The sequence below is a fragment of the Octodon degus genome, unplaced genomic scaffold, assembly GCF_000260255.1.
Source record: "Octodon degus isolate 3935 unplaced genomic scaffold, OctDeg1.0 scaffold00144, whole genome shotgun sequence".
In the NCBI taxonomy this organism is placed as follows: domain Eukaryota; kingdom Metazoa; phylum Chordata; class Mammalia; order Rodentia; family Octodontidae; genus Octodon; species Octodon degus.
The window spans coordinates 2215068-2240804 of NW_004524720.1; the positions used below are offsets into that span (position 1 = coordinate 2215068).

The 25737-nt window shown below is 41.4% G+C and overlaps 1 protein-coding gene across 15 annotated transcripts in view; it reads left to right on the top strand.

The window, feature by feature from the left end:
* Pard3 (par-3 family cell polarity regulator) overlaps positions 1–25737 on the top strand; it is a 543836-nt gene that overhangs the window by 141282 nt on the left and 376817 nt on the right. For 12 of the 15 annotated variants that reach the window (XM_023701951.1, XM_023701947.1, XM_023701952.1 and 9 more), the window contains exon 2: positions 645–825. The gene's annotated coding sequence lies outside the window, so the exon portion shown is untranslated. Of the gene's footprint in view, positions 1–644; positions 826–25737 lie in introns of those variants that run through there. The other 3 variants (XM_023701946.1, XM_023701949.1, XM_023701950.1) reach the window with 1 other exon arrangement.

The window sequence follows — 25737 nt, forward strand, 5'->3', positions numbered from 1 at the left end:
TTTTTTTTTTTTTTTTTGGCAGAACCGGGGATTGAACTCAGGCCCTTGTGCTTGCCAGGGAAGCGCTTATTCCACTGAGCCATCTCCCTGGCCACATGTATGGTTTTTAATATCCCCTTCTCCATATGTGGAAGGTAGCTTATATCATGTGCATGCATGTGGCTGTTCAGCTATGTGTGTATACTCATTCATATGTGCACACACACTTTGGCAGTTGTTGTTCTACTTAGCAGCACATCCTGAATTTATGATTTATTGATTTATTTATTTATTTTGCGGAACCGGGGATGGAACTCAGGCCCTTGTGCTTGCCAGGGAAGTGTTTATTCCACTGAGCCATCTCCCCCAGCCCTATATCCTGTATTTTAAAAAAGGTTTAGATCCATCCTGGTTTTGCCATTGTGTGGTACCAGTTTTATTGTTTTACATCCTTACAGTTTTGGATATGAAATTCAGAAATGTAAAAAAAGTAAAGCATCAAACTTAAGGGAAGCACAATTTCTTTGGGGGTCTTGCTTTTTACAACTTGACATATTTTTCCACTTTGGATTTATGTCAAAATGGTATATAGCAAAATATTATATATTGTTATTTAGCAATTGAAATGACTTGTTTACAGATGCAAATTTACTGCTCTTTTCTAGCTGGTAGCTGTGTTTGATGAGCAAGACCCACATCATGGAGGTGATGGCACCAGCGCCAGCTCCACAGGGACCCAGAGTCCAGAGATATTTGGTAGTGAGCTTGGTACCAACAACGTGTCCGCCTTCCAGCCTTATCAAGCAACAAGTGAAATTGAGGTCACACCTTCAGTCCTTCGTGCAAGTAAGTGGGCGCTCCTTGCTCTCTGCACATTTCATCTTAATTTACAGGGATGCCAACTTGTGTTATCCATCCCTGCTCCTGTGAATGGAATTCATTATCTGTTTCTATCAGAAGGCGATTAAGTTCAGCACCTAGGCCAACGTCTTTTGCAAGAGAATCAGGCAGCTCTGTACGTTTTAATAGACGGTGCTTATATTAATTCACACCAGTAGCAGTTGTTGCAGTTAAGGTACCTGGATTCTTTTTCCAGTGTGTTTCATTGGAATGTTAGAGGGGAGAAGGAATCACAAGGCTACCTGGGGAAACACAGCTCAGTCTCACAGATTCATAGCCATTCAGGGACAAGCACTGCTCATGTTAGCTGGACTTTGTAGGAACTGGGGAAGAAGAGATGTGAGGCTAAAGTTGTCTTCAGGATCTGGCAGAGCTGCTGTTTGGGGACATCTCTAGGACAGAGGAGGTAGGGGCCAGGAGCGTCTCTGTGAGGAGGTTCTACATGTACTTGAGGAATTGGGATAAGCATTTCTGGGAGATTTACTCAGAAAAGTCAGATACTTTTGCTAGAAATAAAATTTTGTGTTTATAATTTTCTGAGCTGTTATTCAGTATAAGAACTATGGTAGGAAATTTATGTGGGGGAGGGGAGGTTAGGGAGATAGCTTGTCAGTCTGAGGGACAAGGGCTAGGCTGCCTGGCAAGGGCTAGGACCCAGGTTCGGTCCCCAGTACCATGTGCCATGCTGCCCCAGCCAGAGACGCTGCGCCACAACCTGCCCCCCAAGTGGTCTCCTCGCATCACAGCACTGTCCAGCTAAGAGGCCGTTGTGCCAAGGCCAGAAACCCCGAAGTGCCTGAAACTTAGGAGAACACATTGAATCCAGCCTATTGAACACTACTGTGAACCGCTCCTTTGGTACGCTCACAGCGGTGACATGATTCCTGTATCTCGCTGCCAGTTGGTATGAACCCATGTCATCAGGTGGCTTTTTATTAATTTTATTACTAAAAGACTGATAAAGGTGATGGGCGCTATTTGTGCCACCAGCAGCGCAGGCCGCCCAGCGGGGCGGTTGTGTGTGTACTGTAGGTGGCTTGGTTGGGACATGTTAAACTAGAGGGTAAAAATGTGGTTATCAGCTGGTAATAAAATTGCTGTTAGTAAGTAATGTGCAGCAAGAAAAGAATGCTGCTTATAGGTAGAGATGCACAAAAAATTACATATTTGATTACTAGAATAAAAATGTAAATTTTTCTAAATGCCAGAGATGTATCTCAGGAAATGGAAAGATAGATGAAATAGGCCCTGCTGGTAGGAAAATGACATAAGATTGGATAATAATAAAAATATATACCTATAGGGAAGGGACAAAATAACATACAGGGAGTGAAATACAAACTGCACTTACACTCCTTGTTTTGTGCATTTGATTTCCTAACGATATTATTTTTTATGTGATTAGAAAGCAGTTGCATTTTAAGTTTTAAAACCGCGTTTCAAAATGATCATAATTAATACTAATTACGATCATTCGTAACAAAATGTTAATGACGAGTAATTCCTAATTCTTCAAATCAGGAAGGAGTGTGAAACCCCTAAGCATAAATGTGTATTTAGGTGGTGGCTGGTCATATGAAGAATAACTATTGATAGAACCTGAATGTTTCAGTTATTTGAGCCACTAAGGAGAGATTACCTGCGAAGGAAAAAGCCAGCTGCCGAGCGAAAGCAGCCCGTTGTCTGCGGGTAGAGTCAGCACTGCTGCTTTTGAACTGCTGGGAGGGTGTTGTGGGATGGGGTGGTGTGGAATTTTAGGTGGGTCACAGGTCCCTTACCTGAAATGAGAGACCAGAGGGGTTTGGGGCTTAGAGGTTTGTTTTTTAAAAATATGTATTATGGGATATTTACATACAAATAACAAGATGTCTTAGGGTTGGAACTAATCTACATCTAAACACAAAATTCTCTGAAGTTCATCACACTTTGTATAGACATCTTGAATTTTATACCATATTTTTAGTGCAGTTACTTTTGTTTCTTTTTCTGTGTTCTTAGGTCTTGAACCTACACTAAGTAAGCTATCTTGTCAGCCTATAAAAAACATTTTCCTACATCGGTAATTTGCTCAGGGTGATTCTCCTGCCTCAGCCTCGCTGAGTGCTGGGATTACAGGTGTGTGCTACTACACCCAGCTTTTGTGCGCCTGCCTGCCTCGTATTGTGATACATCTTATAAAGTGAACTGTGGAACTTTACATTTTCAGTGTTACATCAGTACTCACAGGACGTCAGATTTTGGACCATTTGGATTTTCAGGTTAGACATGCTTGGACTGTATTCTGATTCTGCCCTTCCTTATTTCATTGTTGATTTGGGATCCTTAGAATAGAAGAAAAGGGATACAGATTTAGGTTAGAGGACAATGAACAAAAACCCAAAGATTTGGGTAGGACACATACTTATGAATCCATGGTATGTTTTATTTATTAAAAACAAAAAAGAAGCAAGATAAAACAAAGAGAAGGAATCTCCTGTGTTCAGTAAAGAGTTTGAGAATTACAACTGAACATGCAGAACACCCCAGCATTCCCAGCCTTCTGGGGGCCTATGGCAGGAGAACCTCAAGTTCAAACATAGCTTGTGAAACCTACTGACTTAGTGGCATCCTTCTCAATGGAAGAAATTTTTTAAAAAGCTGGAATGTAGCTCAGTGTGAAAGTCTTGTGTTCAATCTCAAGCACCTCTAAAGAACAAATGAACAGCTCTAGGATTGATACGCAACCCAATTAGCTAAGCTGTTTGCATGTCCTTGCTTTGGAAGTGACATTTTCTACAACAGAGGTTAGAGGTCCTTGAAGAAATGGCTGAATTTGGGTCTGGACAGGAACTTCATTAGATGATCCTAGATTCTCCTGTTATATCAGAAAACAGAAGTTATGAGTAATCACTAACCTGAGAACTCTCCTGGGCAAAGATGGCGGAATTAGAGTACCAGTAATGGTGGTGGGGGGATAACATCAATAGATTCAAGAGTTCCTGATGGTAACAAGCAAGCAAAGGATAATAGTGAAACAAGTCCCGGTCTGTTCTACACTGAATGGTATCAAAGAGTAACCAAATACTAGTAGCTAAGAAGGAACTTTTCTCTTATGTAAGTATTCCAGCTAGTAAATGAAGCAGTGAAGAGACAGTAGCCCTGTGTTATTTATCGATCATTGCTCTGGTCTGAATGTGTGTCCCGAAATCACCATATTAAAAGCAATCTCCAGTGTAGGGGGTTAGGAGGTGGAGGCCTGGTGGGAGGTGTGTGAGTCCTAAGGGCTGCCCCAGAGTTTATGAAAGAGTGGGATCGCTCTGTGTGTAGGTAAGGACCACATCAGGTATCTCCATCTTGGGTTTTCCAGCTCAGAACTGGGAGAGAACACTTGCTCTTTATAAATCTGAGGCATTGTGAATATTACCACAAAATGGTCTAAAGTTATCATCAGCCCCTGCTAACATAAAATATAATAATAAATAATGGAATGACAGTGGACCCGTGTATGCTGACTGATGGAATAACACGTACTTATGAATTATTCTTAACGAAAGGTTCACCAAGAAGCGATCAGACACCAGTCTCATTGCCAATTTATAGGAAATACTGGGCAGTGCAGAGCATATTTAACCTGGAGGTACAGTCAGCTGGCTCCTGAACAGACCAGTGGCAAACGAGAACAGAGGCGGAGGGAAGCTTATGGGTTAATGGAGAGTGTAAAAAATAGAATATCCAATTATAACGTGTGGTTCTTGTATTAAATCCTGATTAAAATGAGGCTTTAGAAAAATGAGTGACATTTCCATGCTGATTGGAGAGTTGAACACTAATTGAGTATTTGATATTAAGGAATTATTTCTTTAGGTATAATAATATTAAAATTATTTCTAAAGAGCCTTTATCTTTTACTAGTATGTAACTGAATGGTTTATAGTTGAAATGATGTGTCTTGAATTTGCTTTAGATAGTACAGGCTAGGGCTGTAGGCAACAACCTACCTATGGAGTCAGTAAATTATTCTACTTTTGAATATCTTTAACATTATCCTTAACACAGGCATTTTAAAAAGGAAACATTTATAGGGCAGTACTTTAATACCTAGAAAGATTGCTACTTTTTTCCTTATCCTTTTTTCTTCCATTGTGTACAGTCCCCAATTTTAACCCAGTATGTTTTTTATGCATGAACACCTTTTATCAGTCATTTCTTTTCATATTCTTCTGCAAAAAAGAAAATATATTAGAAAATTAACTCAGATGATGATGTAAAATTTGACTCTATTGTGCGATCATACTAGTCATTAGTACTTAATTGATCAAAATGCTATCACTGTACAAACATGCAACAAATATAGCTTTTATAGTGTGGAACTAGATGAAGACCACCCCCGAGAATGTATAACAGCTGTCTATCAAGAGAGAGCTGGGCACTGGACACCGAGCCAGGCACCATCCCTGTGGCTACAACTCTAACTAGGCTGAGGTGGGGTGGGGGCAGGGGGTGTTAGAGTGGGAAAGAGGAGAGTGCCAGGTGGCAGCTGCTGGTGGGGAGTGGCACTGTGTGACCTGTGGTGCTTTCTCTTGGGTTTCCAAGCTGGAGACAGGATCCAGAGTTTGGAGTAGATGGAGATTTGCTACAGCAGCATCACCCTATGCTCCTAACCATGAGGGGTCTTTCCTCAGAAAATTCTTCTAGTTGCTACATCAGCGGGTATACCCCTGACTTACAATGTCCTTTCATTTTGCTAAAAGGAATTAAGTAGGAGCTAGTTGGGCTGCAGAAGGCTTGGCTGCTTACTTTCTCAACAAGGTCACTGTCTTTAGCATCCTGGCATCCTGGAAGTTTTCATGTGTAGTTAAACATGGCATTAATTAATTGTAAGAGCACAGGTGAGGTCTACTCTGTTTTATAATTCTTAAATGTGTGTTTTTTATATAAAGCAGGGTAAGAACTGTTGAGAGCCTCATGATGTTTTTGGACTCTAGGTACTTTGTTTTTTATAGGTGTCTCCTACTTCAGTGATGTTGATAAGAACATTATACTTAATATAATTTTAAACACTGTATTTTGATATCTTTTCTGCTTTATGAGAAATGTAATAGATTTTTGTGGGTTCTAAGATGAGCATTTTCTTGGAATACAGAAGACAAATGAAAACATTTCCTTTGAATTTATAGTTCATTAGCTTCTTTTGATTTTAAAAGCAACGGAACCCTTAAGGCTCCTGAGTGCTGTGGACTTCGGTGCGGCCCTCGAGGTGCTGACAGAGGGAGCCCCCTATTTTCAGGCCCTTTCTCAGGTAGTGTGCACATGGGGTCACTTGGGTAGTGTATTTCACCCTCTCTGTTTTCAGCATTCAAGGCGACAGGCCTAGAGAGACCAGGCATGTATGGGGAACACTGCTCATCTACTGATCAGTCACCTTGGCGTGAGTTCCTTCATTCTGTAATGTTTCTTTTTAGTTCTCAAGAATTTTTAAATATAGAAGTCAGACATTTGGGGCTAGGTAGTCTGGGTTTAGAAATGTTCATCTCACCGATTCTAATTTCTCAGTGTTTTCTGCAGAAGATCGGATGGAGATTTCAAGTTTCTTTGGGAATGCCATATGCCCTATTGATGATAAAATTTCTGGAAATAGTATTGCTATAAAAATTTTGGCAAACTCTAATTCATTACATTTCATTTTAGTATCTTTTAATACTTTTAACAGTTTTAACCTTTTCAAAGCTATGCTGACTTTTTTTTTCTCCTGCCTTTTTTGAACCAAGGTTTTGCTGTGCATTTTAGGCTGGCCTTGGACTCACAGGATTCCTCTTCCTCAGACTCTGCCATCACACTCTGCCAAAAACTATGCTAATTTTGAAGTTACTTTTTAAAAATAAATATATTTATGCATTTATTTTTTAGAACTGGGAATAGAACTCAGGACCTTGGATTTGTCAGTAGTCCAGGTGCTGAACTACTGAGCTTTATCCCTGGGCCCTGAAGTTAAATTTTTTTTTTTTTTTTAATATATTTGGTTGTTACAAGTCTCCCTTTCAGCTTGGATTCTTAGTGATCCTCCAGCTTTCAGCCTCTCCAGCACTGGGGTTATAGGCATGTGCCACTAAACCTGGACTGTGGCTGGCTCAGCCCACCCTGGGGGCTGGGCTGGCATAGCATGGGGTGCCAGGGATGGAACTGTGGTCCCTGTGCTTGCCTAAGCAGGCGCTTTAAGTCTGCTGAGCTATCTTGCTGGCCCCTTGCAGTTAATTTTTATCCAGTAGTTAAAACTTTTTCCTAAAACAGTGTTATTTTCTTTGTAAGATCTCACTAACTTCTTAACTTTAGAACTTAGATATCAGTGTTATAGAAAAATTGTATCAAAAATTAATATAACTTTTCCTTTTGATCTCTTAATTTTTTCTTATGAATATATAGGTGGCTTTCATCTTCCTAGAGAATCCAAGATCTTTGCATTAGAGATTTATTCTTTTAACATTAACTGGTATTAGAATATTATTTTTTTGATCTGATTTAAATATATATTGAAATAGAAATATTCTTATTGTATTTCCTTTGAAGTTGTGAAGCAGAGCATAGCGTACAAATGGTCTTCTCAGTCTTTCAAATAATTACTTTCTTACTGTGCAGGTTCTATTCAGCATATAAACCCATCCAGTTTTGTTGTAGATGCAATCTGATTATTACATGTTGACAAGGTCATATATCTATTAATTGGATTGGAGATGGGATACAAAATTGCTGTAATTATTGTAATTTTCTAGCTAATTGCAGGGTTGGTGGTGAATATTTTACTTCTGCGAAATGGAAAACAGTATTCCATCAGAAGTTGTTTTGTGGGGTTTCAGACATTTTGTTTTATATCTTTGGTGCTTTTTGCCCACAAAAATCTTTCTTTCTCCCCCTCCTTTCCTCCTTTCCTCCCTCCCTCCTTCCCTCCCTCGCTTCTTTCCTTCCTCCCTTCCTCCCTCTGTGTGTCTCCTTTCCTCCCATCTACCTCTCAATGGCACAGTGCTCATTGGCAGGGCTTAGTGGAATGGAGCAAAGGCAAGAGCTGAGTCGTGCTCCAAGCTCCCTCTTTGTTCTGGTTGCCATGTTACCTCCATTGTTTATTTATAAATTGGAGTGCTTTCCTTTCAGACCTATAACAAAGGTTGAATAGGTCAGATCCAATTGGAAGAGGAATCCTCTGCTTTCTTGCCACCTGTGCCCCATTTGGACTACTTCCTGAAAGGAACATTTTTTTAGGGCAGAAATTAAATTCAATTAGTGTGCATATGTTTTCTTTCTTTCTTTTTTAGTTAATCAAGTAAATTATTGGTCAGCATGCTTGGTTATATAATACTGAGCTTACTTTGAATTTTCTTTCTTTTTTTTGCCTTATTTAAGCTAAGTTCACTTCCAAAGCTGGAAGCTGAACTGACATTTTAAAAATAGTGGTGTAGACACAAGGTGAGCACATTTGCAGGATTTCACAGTGTGTGTGGGGTACGGTGGTGCTAGGGGGTGTTAGAAGCTCGATGTGGAAGATGGCAAAAGCAGACTGATGTTTATTCCCTGCTGAAATATAAACTGGAGGCGCAGGTGAAAATTGCCAAACTTAATGAGCAATTTGGCAGATAAGACAGGCTTGTCAGGCGACAGCAGTTCAGTGGACGCGTGCCTGTGAACCAAGTTTCTTCCAGAAGACTACATTTAAAAACCACAAATAATCCCCCAACCAATATTTGCAATCACAAAGAGGTATATTTTACTCTGCTTTCCAATTAAGTAACCAGCAATCAACATATGGTAGTTTAGTTTGTAAAATTATTTTTAAACTTGCCTTTTCACATGTTTCATCAATAAAAAAACGAGCCAGATGTATTTTTTCCACGCAGCAGAATACAAGAAATATTAGGGTTTAAAACACACTAATAAAATATAGGAGATCACTTGCTTCATTTGGTTGTGCTGTTTCATTAGTGGTCTGTCCACTGGAGTACTTCACAGTAACATCGTGGGATTTTCAGGGTCTTGTGTCATTTATGTATGCTTCCTTGGCACGGAAATCCTCTCCTCCCACTGAACATGTGAAAGTTTAAGCATGTGCATGGCTTTTTCTCACTGAGACCATAAGGATGCAGTGGTGTTTAAAGGACATGTGGACATGATTTTCATAACCTTGCGGAAAAGCTGTGAATGCTCACTGTATGCATGTCAAGATCTCTCTGTTTATTTGTGGCATTTCCAAATAATTGACTTGGGGACCAAAGGATCTCTGCATTTCTGTCTAGCATCCATGTCTCCAACTTATCTTCAGTAAAATAACAGTTGTATATTTAATTATGTCTGTGTGAAGCACTTGACTTTTTTCAATGTCGGGAGTTGAACCCAGGGCCTTATTCATGCTGAGCTCCTGCCCTCTCATGCCATATGGCTAACCAAAGCACTTCAGTTTTCAAAAGTGTTCACAAATACATTGAAGTTATTTTATACTTCATAGTAACAGTGTCAAGTGATCCTAGGCATATTCTTTTTTAAAGTCTTTTTTTGTTTTTTTCTCCATTGAATGAATTGCAGTGACCTATAGGTAGCAACCCCTTGGAACTTACCCACAGAGAGTTGCCAGGGGTTCGGTGCTGCCTCGGGGGTGTCCCTGCACTCTTGAGATATGTCTTTAAGGGAGATCAACTGTAGACTTCAGCAGAAGTTGCTTTTGAAACCAGACCAAGACATTTTGGATTGGAACCCCTATGCACAATGCTGTCAGTGTCATTTCAAACTTGCTGAAGTCAGGTAAGAACAATTTTATGCTTTCAATCTTTCTGCCCAAAAGATGGCCCATGGTGTATTGGTTAACCACCTTTTCTTGCTCACTTGCCTAAGCCCGGAACATTATGCTCCTCTAGCCTCCAAGTCCTGCCTTATACTCTTGTCTTTCTATGGAAATAACCTGACCCTATGGTTTCAGTATCTACCTGTCAAATGTGGAAGCAGTTGTACTCACCTGCCATGTAGCTCCGACTTCGGAAAGTATGACTTAGATCAAAGCAATGAAGTCCATTTACAAATAGCAATAAGAAGTGTGTTACATAGAAAAAAAAATAACTATATGAAAATGCTTGTTTCACAGAGATTTTTCAGTGGTGAATAAGCCAGGTTTTTTTTTTTTTTTTTTTTTTTTTTTTTTTGTATTCATCCTTTGTTCCATCTGAGTATTTACGTTCCTTTCTCTATTAGTGTGCATTACAGAGAGACTCTTAGTATGGATTATTTTGTCAGCTTGAAAGCCTGGCTGATAAAATCCTTTCTTTTCTTCTTGCTGTACTTGATATACATCTCTTGTTTACTTCTTGAGAATGTGTTTGCTTATTTATTTTTTTCACTGCTTTGAATGTCAGAAATGGCTTCTGCTCCTGGTTGTGTTGGCTCCTGTCTGCCTCCCATACCTAGCTGGAGGTGAGTCTCATTTCAGAAGGGCCGTGCCAGTCCCAGTGAGGGTAGGCAGGGGAGACCTGTGCCAGGGCAGCCGGTGTGGCGAAGGGGCCTGTGATGCACTCACCTCAGGTGACTTGCCCCTGAGTGGGCACCTGGTTGTCTCTGTGAGGGCTAGATTGAAAGGGGAAAAGACCTCAAAATCAATTTAATTCATTAGGTTATTGTGTATTTACATAAGTCATGTTGTTTTTTTTAAATTTTTATGTATTTAGTATAGTGTCTACAGGATCTCACTACACAGATTTGACTTGTAGTGATCCTCCTGTTTTCAGCATCCCAAGGGCTGAGATTACAGGTGTGTGCCACCATGCCCAGTCTCATTTGAGGTCTCAGTGAACCTTGGGGGCAGGGCCAGCGTGACACACCTGGAATTGATCCCTGGTCCCTGCATCTGCCTAAGCAGGCACTTTAATCCACTGAGCTATCTGGCCAGCTGGTGTCATGTATATTGAACTGTAATTTAATGTTATTTTTCTATGTGAGACAGAGCCGTGTTTTGTGGTTCAGGCAGGCCTCATGCTCAGATCAATCCTTCTGCCTCAGCCTGGCAAATGTGTGCCTCAGCATTCCAGGTGTGCCACTGACCCGCAGCTGCATCATTGACTCATCATTATCTGTATCTTATCGAATCATTTTTTTTCTTGCTTGTGAATGACCTCTCTGAAAACACAGTGTGGTTTGTGAACACAGAAGTGCTCTTGAGCACGGCTTCAACCAGGTTCCCAGAAACACAGCTCTGTCCAGTGAACATCTCCTCATGTTTTGATTTGAAGCTTCCTTTAGTATTTTGCCCATCTTGACATTTGGAAACACCTAAACTTAGAGCAAGTCTAGAGTTTTCAGGAGCGGTCACCAGGAGGACGGTGTCGGTTACCCAGCTTGGGCTTTGCCCTCTTTTGAGAAGTGCAAACCCTCAGCCTGTGTCCACCGGAACTCTCAGTCCTCCAGTGCATTCTGCTCCAGCTCCTGTGAAGAACACTCTCTGTGTTCTGTGTTTTTTGTGCTAGGATTTGGCAGCTATTTTATTTCCAAACTTTTCCTTACAGAGTGAAAGACACATAACTGCAGCCACCAGAGCTTGTGGCCTGTGCTACCATTGTTTGTGCTGCAGTACAGGGTGTCCTTTTCTTTGTCGTTGTGCCTTGGCATGGATGGATGGATGGATGGATGGATGGATATATATATATATATATAGATAGATAGATATATATGTATATATGAAGAGGGAGGGAGGACGTGCATGCATAGATGCACATGTGCAGCTGGTATTTAGTGAGGTTGTATATGGAAAGGTCATAGAAGTATCGTGGGACTTAAGAAAAATCTTTTTTTAAAAGGTAATTTTCACAATGAAAGATGGAAAGTTACTATCGGATCAGTGACAGAAGCCTCAGCCCAGCCACAATGTGGAGCAAGCCTTGATAGAGAGGCTATGGCTGGCTGTGTAACCTATCATCACATTTAATTAAAGTGTCAGTTTGGGGCATAGCTGATCCATTGGTTAATTTGTTATTTAAATCTACTTGAGGAGTATTTATTTAAATATAGCATTTGTGTTAATGAATTGAAAAAGAATATCCTATTGCTTGGCAGAGATGTTATAGCCTGAAGATTTATGACTTAGAATAAAAACCAGCTGGTGATCATTTTGCTTAAGTTATATGAAATTCTCCTCTAGTTTTTAATTTTTGAAAATATAGTAGTTCTTCTTTTGTAATCAGAATAAAAAGGTGAGGATACAGAAGCAGAAAGTGAGGTTGTTGATGAATCAGGAAGTGGATAGCAGAACAAAAGCAGCACTGAGCCCAGGGTGGGTCCTGGACTCGTGGTGAGGCTGGGGAGGCCAGCACCAGAGGAGCAGCTCTGGGGAGCGAGGTGGACAGGAGATGGGGGCCACCACCTCTCTCGGGCTTTCCCCTCTTGCTCTCCCACAGCTGAGGTGATCACCTTGAGCCCACTGAGGTAATCCTGGTGTCTGGGGCTCCTCAGGAGGCTGAGAGCAAGCAGCCTGTGAAGAACCGCATGTGTCGCTCATCGTCCCAGGGGCTGGGGAGTGCGAGATCGCCAGCCCAGCTCTAATTTCTGGTGAGAGCCTGCTTCTTCTTTCTTCCTGCCCCCACCTCCCCTGGAGAATGGGTTAAAGCTCCCCTGCAAAGGCACTAATCATAGTCACCAGGGCGGGGACTCCCAAAAGCCCCGACTGCTAATACCATAATGGGATTTAAAGGAGACATAAAGCATTTGGTCTGTGACACCAGGAAAGTCTCATGTCCAGGTCTTCATCTTCATCACAACTGCACAGTAACATCTATCACGTGAGGTACAGTGGCAAGTTCTGGGGATCAGAATGTGGCCATTGCCTCATGGAGCACAGGGTGCAGCAGCCCCCATCTCTGCAGAAGATGAGCTTCAGGGCCCCGGTGTGTGCCTGAAATTGGGCGGCTCCAGACCTGAAAGCCAATGATAAAGCCTACGTTAAATCTAGGTAGTAAGGGATAAGCAGCAATAACCCTTGACGAAATGGAATGAAACAGTACACTGTGGTGCATGGATGTGGTGTCGTTCTCTGATTCAGAATCTCTTACTGCACTGTCTCACCTGTCTCCTGTAAGATGACTCAGTCAGGAAGCATTTTTCTGGCTACTCTTGGGGAGACCCAAATTATCAGCTACATGATCTACCATTTCGGGACCATTAATTTTTAAAATCAGGGCGACTTGGAGAAATACACTTTGCTACACCTGCTGTCAAGCTGGTGACCAAGCTGGCTACTGCATGACTATGAGAGGGGAACGTATCCAGCATGGACAGAGGGCCTGTTCTTGTCCAGGCAAAATGGAATGGTTGGCACAGGATTTTATCATATCACCGAAAATGGCATGCAGTTTACACACTATTCACCACTTATTTCCAGAACTTTCATTTCATGTTTGGACCATAGTTAACTACAGCTGAGTCTGAGGAGAATAAAGCTGCAGGGATGATTAGATGGGTACAGGATAGGTTAGGTCTGTAGTGTACTGGTCTGTTTTACTCCTTTTGTGTGATGCTGAGAATGGGACCCAGCTTAGGGAAGGAATTCAGCACAGAGCTTTGCCCAGCCTGGCTTTACCGTAGTACCCTGGTTCACAAACTTAATTCTGTCCATGAGCCTGATTGCAGACTGCATTGGACAGGAGCCCAATCAGATTTGCCCATAAGGTTGTCAACATTGAATGTACCATTGAATTTGATTTGTTTCTTGTCTAGTTTAGTTTGCAGTCAGAAAGATGGAAAGAATTAAGTTCGTGAACTGAGGTACCACTGTATGTGTGAAGTGTTCTCTGAGCGGGTGACCCTGGGTATGAGCATGAGCATTTGACCCAACAGTGATATTCTTGGGCTTTCATCTTGAGTATGGCATGGAAGAAAGTAATGAGCAGAGAAGGCAGGCCATGCGGTTAGTGTTCCCCTGAGGCCTTGTTTTATTTAGGTGAGCTCAACAGAATTGTATTTGTAAAAATGAAACTCCTGCCCTTAGTGTATAATTGTGTTCACTTTGTAGAAATAATCCATGGTAACAAAGTTAGTTGATATTTTTTGCTTGTTAAAATAATTAACATAATTAAAAAGAATTTTTGTAGTAATTATTGACTTTTATGCTGCATGAAATCCTGATTAGAAAAATTATGTACCGGAGGGAATGCTGAACGCACCAGGCTGTTTCATTCTCTTCCAGGTACCCTTCCAACTCTTTTTTTTTCTGGTTAATTGTTTTACTTGTCTTTTAAGCTTTGAAAGTTATCTTAGTAAGGATCTAAGTAAGGAACTTATTTTTTCATTTTTCCTGTATTGTAATTTGACCTATGTTACTGTTAAGTTTGGTGTAAATTTCATGTATGAACTTGTTTTAGCTAAGTAGTGGGTGTAACTTCCATTCATGAACCTCTGTATCAGTTGTGTTTATAACAATTCTGCACCTAACAGGGCTTAAAATGAGCAAAGAGCTGGGTGTGGTGGTGCGCCCCTGTGATCCCAGCCCTTGACAGGCAGAGGCAGGTGGATCACCTTGAGTTCGAGGCCAGCTTGGCCTACATAGTGGGTTCAAGACCAACCTGAACTACATATGTAGTGAGACCCTGTGCGTAGGGGCCGGACGGAACACCACAGATTACTTCTGATAGATTTTTCCGGGCACAAGTGTTAAAAAATCTTTCTGTATTTTTTTTTTAAACTTACATTTTATTTGATTGATTGATTGATTGATTGATTGATTGACTTGTCTTTTTGAGACAATGTCTCACTATGCAGTTCAGGCTGCCTTTAGAGCTCACTTTGTAATCCATGCTGGTCTCGAATTTGCAACAATCCTCCTGCCTCAGCCTCCTGAATGCTGGGATTACAGGCATGCTCCATGATGCCTGGAAAAAAGTCTTTCCATATCACGTCAACTTATTTTCTTCTTTTGATTGGGAAATAGTGGGTTTGGGGGTATCCACTAGTTTTTTTTAAAGAACTAGAGGTTCTCTTAGGCATGAGAGACAATGCTGTGTGAGCAAAGCCCACTCATTGACTAGCAAACGTCAGCAGATCCAGGCCCCACAGTGCACTTGGCTGTTTAATTTTCTTTATCAAATTCCTGAAATAGGTGTGTTTATGTTGCAGTAATGTTGCATAATATCTTTCAATGAGTACAATCTTTCATTTTTTTTACATTTATACATCCTTTAAATGATGCATAAATAACTTTCATGTCTGCCTTCAGTTGTAGATGTGTGATCAGGGTCCAGTGAAGTACACTATTAGGAAAGAAAATTGCGAGCCACACTTACAGAATACCTCCATGCAAAGCACAAGTGATTAGGGCTGAGGAGAGGGCTCAGTAGAATAAGTGCTTGCCTGGCAAGTGCAAGGGCCTGAGTTCAATCCCTGGTTCTGCCACCAAAAAAAAAAAAAAAAAAAGCACAAGTGCCCTCTTTTTCTTTACAGTTACTCATCTGTCTTCATTCTTCTTTGATGATCAAGGCTTAGCAAATCACTGTGTTTTTTTTCAAGATCTCAGTACAGGTTCTATCACTCTGGGGAAGTTTGAGTTAACTTGTATAGTTGTGCTTATTATCTCTTGTCAACTTTAAAGAAAGTAAAAGGAAATACAAATGATTTTGAACTAAAGAAGTTGAGCAACTGCTGGGAACATAACTTTATTTTTGGGAATTAAGCTATTGTATACAGTGATTCCTCTTATATAGTTGCTAATTGATTTTTACTTTGAATGTCCATAGCAAGGCTAAAGAATAATCTGAATGACATATGTGACATGACAGTAGTGGGTTTCTAAAATGTATGTAGTACAGGGTCTACAGAGTCTCGCTCTGTAGATCAGACTCGTAGTGCTCCTCCTGTTTTCAGCCTCCCAAGTGCTGGGATTCTAGATGCGTGCCACCAAGCCCAGTCTCAGTCGCCCTCTCAACGAGCCCTAGGAGTGGGGTCAGCACAGCGCGCAGGTACGTTTGCCTAAGCAGCACTTTAATCCTCTGAGCTGCCGCCCAGAAAATAGTATTCTTAAGACTCAGGGGACATTTTTTTTTTTTTTTTTAAAGGCAATTAATTTCTCCAAGTATGTTCTCTGGATTTGCTTTTAGCACTGGTAAATTCTGACCTTGAAGGGCATATCGCACGTGTGCCTTTCCCTTGGATGTACTTTTGAGGGAGTTTTAGTCAGATGAAGCTAATAAATAGTGAAGTCGGGCTGTATCTGACTGCTTTTCAACATTGTGGTCTGTTCTGTCAGTTTTGAGCTTCATTGTAGATTTTACACTGTTCACGTTAGAAATTTGTTTTTGTTCTTTCGTCCAACATATTTACTAATCTATTTGTAAAGATCATCTTTTTGAGTAACTTTTAGTAATATACTTTGAAAACATCAAAATAAAATAAGAGTTCTGGCCATTTCTTTATATTGCTTTGTGGCCTCTTGACTTTTCTTTCTTTCTTTTTTTTTTTTTTTTTGAGTATGCTAAGCTGTGTGGGTACTGTAACTGATTATGATTGAATGTGCTTAATCTTTCTTAAACATACAAGAAATAAGACTACAGCAGTGTTTGTTACTTTTCAAAGCGAAAGTACATCTAAGTAAATTATGATTTGGGTTACATCTGGCCCAACTAATTATGCTGTTAAATTTCATGTTCCATCTAACTCATTTAACTTGTGAGAAGCTGTACTTCAGGAGGCTGGATTTAGCAAGTCTTTTGAGTACAACTAAACTGCCTCTGAATGAGTTTTGTATAAAGTCAGCATAGTGGAACAGAAAGAGCTATAGAAATGATTATTATAAATACATAACTCTAGGCAGCTTGCCTTTAAAAAAATCCAACCCTATGTGAGGAAAAAGGCTATTTACTATTCCATATCATTGTTACGTATTTTTCACTTATCTTCATAGTTGTCTAGATTACAAGCTCATTGTCCTTTTTCTTTTTTAACAGCTTTGGTATCAAATCTAGAACTTCACAGCTGCTAGGCCAGGGCTGTGCCTGTGAGCTCCACTTAAACGTACCCCAACTAAGGAGAATACTGAAATACTGTGTCTAGCTTACCGTCTTGTTGCTGGGACTTTTAAAATACCTGACACTCACAAGGTAAAGGAGGGAAGGTTTTTTCTTTCACAGTGTGTAGAAGTTTCAGGCCCTCGTCAGCTGGCTCCAAGGCAGGGCAGCACGTGGAGGGAGCAGTCTGTGGCAGGTTAGGCGGAAGCCGCCAGCAGGAAGGAGGGCGTGTAATATCCCTGCGGGCCGCGCCCACTGGGAGCCCCCTCTCCCCACCGGCTTTTTCTCCCAGCATCACACCCAGATATGTTGTCAGTGGACTAATGTGGAGATGGGTGTCACACCCACGATCCAGTCACCTTCTGAAAGCCTCACCTATGGGGCCAAGAGGCTTCACGGGGACTTTTTATTTGGTCTTTTTGAGACAGGGTCTTGCTATTCATAGCTAGCCTTCAGCTCACTTTGTAGCCCAGGCTGGTCTCGAGCTCGCAATGATCCTCCTGCCTCGGCTTCCCGAGTACAGCCGTGCACACCATCCCCGGCAGGGGACACTGTAGATATAAACCATGCAACTATGTACCTACCTGTCGGTTTCACAGTTAACTTCTGCTCAAGCTCCTTTCATGCTGACACAAACTCCTCCAAACAGGATTATTTTGAAGCAAATTACAGACCTTATATCATTTATTTTGCAAATGTTTTAGTATATATTTCTAAAAGATAAAATTCTGCATATAACCCAGTGCTGTTTAACAAAATAGTTCTTTCTTAAAGCTATACACTAGTATGATTACAATACCTCTAATTACTTGTCAGTGTGGTTTTTTATTTGGCTTGTTTATATCAAAATCCAGGCCCAGTCTACACATTGTATTTATTGACACAGCCCTGAAGTTCCCTTTGTTTATAGTTTGCTGCTGCTCCCCCACTCTGCTCGTGGCACAGATGCATGTGGATACATTTTGTAAAATTTCTTCACTGAAGTGGGTTATTCTTTCTCTGCGGTTTCTTTGGATTTTTCTGTCTACTGGGTTTCGGTCGTTGCTTTGATGCTGGGCATTGAACCGTGGCCCTCGTGTTCGCCGAGCCGTCCTCTACCCCTGCTCTGCACCCCTGCGCTGCTGTGTTCAGTGCTTCCTGTGATCGGGAACTGAGACGCAGAGTCTCTGTGGGATTGTGATGTGAATTTTCTGCAGCAGTGTCTCTTAAGTAGTGTTGTGTGATTCCGTGAGGAGATGCATGAAGTGTAGCAGTTGTGTGAGCAGCTTTTGGTAAATATTGCTTAGCTCCATTATTCCGTTGCGTTTGCGATGTGCTGTTATTCTCATACCTTTTATCAATCATCTGCAATATTTCTACAAAGAGCAACTTTTCTTTGTCATTTATTCTCTTACTCTGTGCTACGTTTTGTACAGAAAAGGCCAAATCCTTAATCTCTTAATCACTTTTCAAAGAAGGAGTGGAATTTATAGGTCTACATTCCTCCAACTTTTATTTTTTTTTTTTTTCCTTTTTTTCCCCTTTTGTTAAAAAAAAGAAAAAGGTTTTGACGGTGTTGTGTGTTGTTCTTACTGCTGTCCGTACAGCTCCGTGCTTCGTGGAAGCCGTGCTCGGGGTGCACTGGCTCCTGAGAGCTTCTGCCAGGACCGTCCTTGCTGCCCACCCCAGCTGTGGGTTCTGTGTCCAGCAGTGTGCGTCCTGCTGGATGCCCAGCATCACTCATTTCCTCCAGTAGGCTTTATCTTTTAAAAGGGAGTGAGATTCAGGATCATCATTTGGCTACATTGGTTTTATTTTGCATAAACCTAAAAGCAGTTTAAAGTCACAAGCATCCTTGGCTCCAGCTTCGGTTTTCAGGCTGGCATCTATCTATCTGTGTGCTGAATCCCCGTGGGGTAACATGGAGGTGCATCTTCCTAGCAGTGTTGTGAGCATGGGGTCTCTGCTCCAGTTTTCCTTTATTCATGCTCTCATAGTTTTTCTGGTGACAGGAAGCCTAGTGTGTGGCAGACGTGGACTGTGCTTGCCGGGAGGCATTCCTGGGCACATCTGCTTGGCTCCAGTCGAGTGCCAAGATGCGGTGCCACTGCACTTACTTTGAGGTTTTTATTTTTCTTATAAATAATGAAGGAATGGCTTTTGATTTAATGAGCATGCCGTTTTAGATTTGCCCCCAGTGAAACTGATTGCCAGGAGTTGTGCCAGACCCATGTGATGCCATCCGTTGGCAGTTGTGAGGGAATGTGGTCACAGGCAGGATCACAGAGGGCTGAAGAGGTTCTCCCGGCGTCCTCTCAGACCCTGGGGACTCACGTGGCTCCATGGCTGTGCAGTGCTGGCCCTTCCTGTTGACTGCCCCAAAGCAGGCATCATTCGTGGTCTCAGAGGTGCAACTGAAAACCATTGAGGTGTGCAGAAAGGCCTTAAAGCTTTATAAATGTCTTTATTACTTCAACATTTTAAATTTCTCAATCCTTTTATACATTTAATAATGTTTATATTAGAATTGAGTGTGCATCTAAATGATAAGTAAATAAGAATGTTGCATTGTGTGTGCATACTCAAAAAGGTTTCACTGAGCTGGAAATGGAGCGGAAGGCTCTACGATCTGTCTCAAACTTGCTGCCTCACTTTTTTTTTTTGCTAATAGTGTGGTTTTATCTGGGAAGTTTTACATCTCAGGCCTGCATTCTATTCATTCTGTCTGTATCTTCTTGTGGGCAACCTTTTTGGCTCATTTCTTCAGTTGATTTAGGAATGATTGCATAGAAATTCATCACTTTTTTATAGCCTATTGCTTAAAAAACTTTAGCAGCTTTTACTGTTTATAAAAAGTTAAGAAAAAGACTTTGTTAGGAGCGGGTAAGAATGGTCTCATGGGTATCTGTCTGTCTTTTCAGCCTTAGCTCCGTCCTCCGTGTCATAGACCCTGGGGCTCTCGGAGTGTCTCAGCTGAGCTTCTGCCTTCACGCCTGCCTTCCCTGCCTGGCAGAGCCTTTCTGTTCTCTGCTCCCTGGCTGGCCTGGCTTATACTCAGGCCACTAGCAGATAGTATTTCTTCTGATTTGATAAACTGGCTCTAGAGGATTATAGTGCTTTGGATTGTTGGTGACACCAAGAAATAGGGAAAAATGTGGCTGGTGTTGTGTATCCTCTGGTAGGCTGGTCACTGTGTTTCAGCTGGCTGACTGGAATGCACGCTGACCTGGTTTGCAGCACTTGCCTGTTTTTATGGTGAAAATATGTTCACTTTGGCCAGTTTCAGATACTTAGGTGACATCACAGAATGCGGAGTTGGAGAGGGATGCCTGCCATTGTGTGGCATTCCCTGTAAAGACGCAGTAAGTGTGTTGGCAGTGCACATCAAAGTATAACACAGTGAAGTAGTCTAATGTACTCCAGTAATGACTTCATGTAGCTTTCAAATTTCAGAAATTCCTGCAAATGTAATAATCTGCTCTCATGCACTGGTATTGATACAGGGAGGAAAAACTGGTCTCGGGTGGGTGACCTCTAAACCATACAGGGAACCTCCAAATGACATAGAGAAAAACAATCTCCCGACCTGACCTGCACGAGTTCGTGTTCTCTAAAACCGAAGAATGAATTTTAGGAACAAACGGAGGTTATGAGCAGAATATATTTATTGAGAGAAAGAAAGCTCCTGACCAAGAGAAGGACAGGAGGGGGGCCCGAGCAGGTAGGTCCCCGGGAAGCTGTCTCTTCCAGGGACTTTTATAGTGTAAAACCATGTGAGGCTAAGGTAGAGAGAATGGGAACTCACTTAGGTGGACAGGAGGTGGGACAAAACTATGGTCAACCAATGGGATTATATGTGGGACAGGGTCTTTTCCTGTTGGGGGTTGGAATGCAGGATAGGGTCTCTTTCTGTTGGGGGTTGGGCTAGTGACTCACTTGGGTCTTTCCAAGTGATTGGTACCTATTTAGAATATCAATCCCAGGTGCTACTCGTTTAGCATTTGTTTGGCCTTTAGGTCTTTAGGTCTGGTTCACAGCAGGAGCATCCGCCCCTCCCACAGTTGTAAGGCATCTCATCTTCTGTGCTTTCTCCTTCGAGGGCCTGGCCCTGTCTGACTGCCTATAATATTTTTATCTAACTTGGCTGCCTACAATATTATGAACCCATCTAGAAACCCCTTATATCAAATGCGGAAGAAATATGTTCTTTGTGTTGATACCTAGTTGGTTATCACAGTTAATTTCTATTGCAAGATGACTGGATCAATTTCATTTGCACTACTAGTGGTAGGAGATGTAAGCCAGGAAAATTGTACTACCTGGACTGAGTAAAGAAGATTCAGCCGGGAAGATAGCTCAGTAGAATAAGTGCTTGCCTGGCAAGCACAGGGTCCTGAGTTCAATCCCTGGTACTGCACGGGGGGTGGGGGGGGTGGGGGGAGAGTTCAGAAAGAGGCTGTTCTCACAGGTTTGACTGTAATTGTAAGGATTTGAAGATTTGTCCATTCCACTCCATCAATGTGGCTTTTGTGCTGTCACAGCGTTCTTTAGAGTTTCAAGAGTTGTGGCAACACCTCGGGTGGGGCACCCTACCCTTCCAGGCTCTTGTGGCTGCCTTTTTTTTTTTTTTTTTTTTTTTTTTTCTTAATGTATTTAGTACAAGGTCTACAGGGTCTCATTCTATAGATTAGACTTGTAGTGATTCTCCTGTTTTCAGCTTCCCAAGCACTGGGGTTACAGGCACACGCCATCATGCCCAGTCTCAGTTGCCTCTCAGTGTGCCCTAGGAGTGGGGCCAACACGGCACACCAGGGATCAAACCCTAGCTGTTGCACTGTGCCTAAGCAGGTGCTTTAGTCTGCTGAGCTATCTGGCTGGCTTTTGCCCTTTTGGATGTAGGTATTAGCACTCTGTTGTTCATGCTGTGCGCCAGCCAGCTCAGGAGTTATTCTGGGAAGCAGAAAGACAGGGCCTTTCCCTGCCTTTGCTCTTTTCTAGTGATTTAATTATCATATCAAAATATTAATGGGTTTTAAAAATATTTTAATTCAGTAGATATTTTTAGACATGGAGACATTTGTCCAATAGCCGCTATAGTCTTAATGATTCTTATGGTTAATTTATAACCATAGGAAGGCTGTTGCATAGTTTCAGTAGGAATTTGTTTTCTCCTTTTAGAAATGTAAACACATATAAAGTGTGGTACAGTGTGTCAAAACATTTTTTGATCCTTCTGAAAGATACTGCACTTGGGTCATTGTGGTTTTTACCCATCATGTACCTTAGAGCATATGTAGGGTTTTGGAAATTGAGATTTTAAAGGTTTGAGAGTTTTGATGTTTTGGGTTTTTTTTTTCTCATAAAATAAGAGCAGTGTTCAGTTCCTGGTCTTTTGTGAATTGTGTGATGCATAATTGGAAGACTGTTGCTTGGAATAAATTAATACTAATTAACTTCCTCATCATAAATTGTTTTGAACAGTAAGTGACGACATGCTGGAGTAAGTGCTATTTCTCATTGATTTCGCTAATCAAAGCCTAACATCATTTGTGTAACTACATAGATGATGCCATAAAAACCCAGGAATTAGTATATTTGATATTAATTGGTAAATGTGTTGATATCTCAAGTAATAAAAACAATAATTAGGAAATAAAGAGTCATGAAAAAGGAAAATATAAATTGGAGTTGAAAACTATGAAAAAGGAAATGGACGTTCTACCCATATCTAAATCATTTATCGTAAATTCCTCAAAGCATTGCGTTTGCTTCCTGGCAACTATTGGGAAGTGAGATGAAAGGTGAGTGGTCTAACATTTCCCTCCTTGTTCACCTTCCTGACCAAACATGGCTTGTCAGACTTCTGACAGATGTCACATTATTTCAGTCTCTGCCTGTGAGGGAAACCCTTTCACGGTTCCTTTGATGGCTGTATTGTTTAAATTTTCCTTGGGCCTCTTTTGTGTTTATGTATAAATGAGCCTGTTTCTATGAGAAGTGTGTGAATGCTCTCTCTTCTGTATAGTAACCAATAAGATAATGTGGAGGGTAAGATGAAAAATCCAATATAAATAAACTGAAATTAGCAAGATTCTACTCAGCAACGTATCAATTTTTCAGTCATAACTGCCATACCTTACAGTATACTAGTTTCACTTGACACCAAATATATGTAAAAAGTAAAATACATACAAATGGAACCATGATAACCCAGGGCTGCCCATGCTGAAGCATTAGTGTCAATCTCATGGAGTTCATTGGTAGGTGATTGGGTCTGAAAACTGAGTGATAAGATTTGATCTTGCTTTGTTGGGCATATGTAGTAGGAAGAAAAACAAATGGTGACCATTTTCATTTTTGAAATCTCCATGTATCTATTCGTTGCCTTAATTTGAGCAATCACTGAGAAGTGTATTATTAGAAACACACATTAGTAACATTTGCCTGAAGCTATAATATTGGTGGTTTTGACTGAATTGCTCAGTCAGTTTGACCTACATTCCTAAATTGACTAAGCATTTGACTGAAGAGATTCTTTGGGTGAAAATATTGACTATTTCATGGGATTGTAGGATGTATTGTGTACTGGTGTGGACTAAGGGCATTTAGCACATTGCTTCTAATCCAGGCAAATATTCCTGACACAGATATAAGATCACGTGGCATCCTGGTTGTAAAAGCTAATGTGAACTTAAACATTTTAGCAACTATGTGGTAGGACATTTCCAGTATTATTTTTTAAAGGTTAGCTGTCCAATTTTAGGTCCTATGAAGAAAAAGTTTTTTTTTTTTAAATTTTATTTATTTATTTATGAGAGAGAGAGAGAGAGAGAGAGAGAGAGAGTGGTGTGTGTGTGTGGCCAGCTCAGCCCACCAGGGGGCGGGGCTGGCTGGCATGTGGTGCTGGGGGATCGAACCGCGGTCCCTGATGCTTTGCTAAGCTTGTTCTAAGTAGGTGCTTTAGACCACTGAGCTATCTCTCCAGCCCAAGAAAAAGTTTTAAATGGCTTAGAGTAGAATATTTTCTCTGTTCACATTATTTCAAGACAAAACAGCCCTTCTGCACTTTTCTTTTCTTTAAATTTTAATGTTTGGTTCCAGGAGTCAAACTCACACCCCTGCGCTTGTCAGGTGCTGTATCACTGTGCTATACCCGCCTTCTGCACTTTAGGAAATCAAAAGCTGGAGGCCTCTAGGAGTGAGTCCGAGCCCCCCTCAGAGCCCGGGAGCAGGGCTGGTGGCGGCTGTGCTGTGTGTGCGCTGAGGTGCAGGCACCAGGAGCCCCTGCTGGCTCATCCTCGCACGCCACTGGCCGTCCTCAGGGGGCCTCTGCTCCAGCGTGGAGTCCACATGAGCTTGTATTTGCAGACAGAGTCTACGGAGCCAGATTAGAAATCTGTACTAATGTATGTACACTTTATAAAATCAAGTAAGATTGATGACCGCCCCTGCTTAATTCAGAGCAAGGGAAGAGAATCTAATTTTTCTAGTTTTCCACACCTCGTTTACCGTAATGAAAATGGCATTCTGCTTTGTATCATATCCAATGAAATGATTTTCAATATTGTTGTCTTTGTGACATTTGGACAATTAGAATGCATTTCTTCAGCCTCCTGGAAATGCTGCAGTGCTTTCTCTTGTTTTCTTTCTTTTCTTTTTCCCAGTGGCCCTCTCTGTGCTTGTCGCCTAGGAAACCACTATTAGGTTGACTTCTGTTTGCTTGACTGTCAGATTGGTGGAATTAGGGGTAAAGTTCTTGGTTTTAGAGTTGTAAAAGTGATGCTTAAATATTAGAGATGTTTTACCACTATTGAAGCACTTTATCTTCTCCATTAAAAAGCAGCCATGTATTTAATTGGTGTTCTTTAAATGTAAAGGAATGGATTATTATTTCCCTTGATTATTATTGGAATTGCATATACAAATTTGCAGTAGAATTTATATTGTCAAAGTGGGTTAGATCCAAATATAGGACTTTATTTTTTGTTTTTTGGTACCAGGAATTGAACTCACGACCTCAATCTTGCCAGGTAGGCACTATGTTGCTGAGTTATATCTCTGGCAACATATAGGACTTTAATAAAAACAATATAAATATATACTTACTTCCTTGGGAAGTCATGGATATGAATTATGATTCCCAAACATGCAAATACAAACATTAGAATATTTCATAAAAAATTCAATAAGATGTTACAAAATGCAGGTTATGTGCCTATAGTTGAAACCAGAGAAAGCAAATTATCTCAAATTAAAGTTTGCAAGAAGTAATGAAATTTTCTCCGCTCTTTTCCCTTATGATTAGAAGCATAGAGTCATGTTTGCATATTATCCTCATGTGGAGCCTAGTTCAGTGTCATACAGAATTGTTTACTACTTAGAATGTTTCCAGGAGATGCGTGTCTGCACAGCAGCAGCCACTAGGTCTGTGTATCCTTTGGGCATGGAATGAAGCAGAGGACACTAAGCACCTGAGTTTACACAGCCATGCGGGTGACGGTGTGCATGGGACCCCAGGTGTCACCTGATCGCTGCTAGAAAGGCAGATCCAGGCCTCGCCCTGGTCCAGCTTTGTGGAAATTTGCTCTGTGGATGGGATCCCACAGTTGTGCACTGCAGCGCTCTCTAGTGGGCTGGCAGTGGAATGACCGGAAGAGCCGGGAACTCCAATGCCTGGGGCTCACCCTCCACCGTATCTTTGGAGTCTTTGAAAGGGGCTCTGGGGCTGGAGAGATGGCCCAGTGGTCTAAAGCACCTACTTGAAACAATGGCAAAGCACAGGGACCGCGGTTTGATCCCCAGCACCACATGCCAGCCAGACCCGCCCCCTGGTGGGCTGAGCTGGCCACACACACACAATAAATAAATGTAATAAAAATAAATAAATATT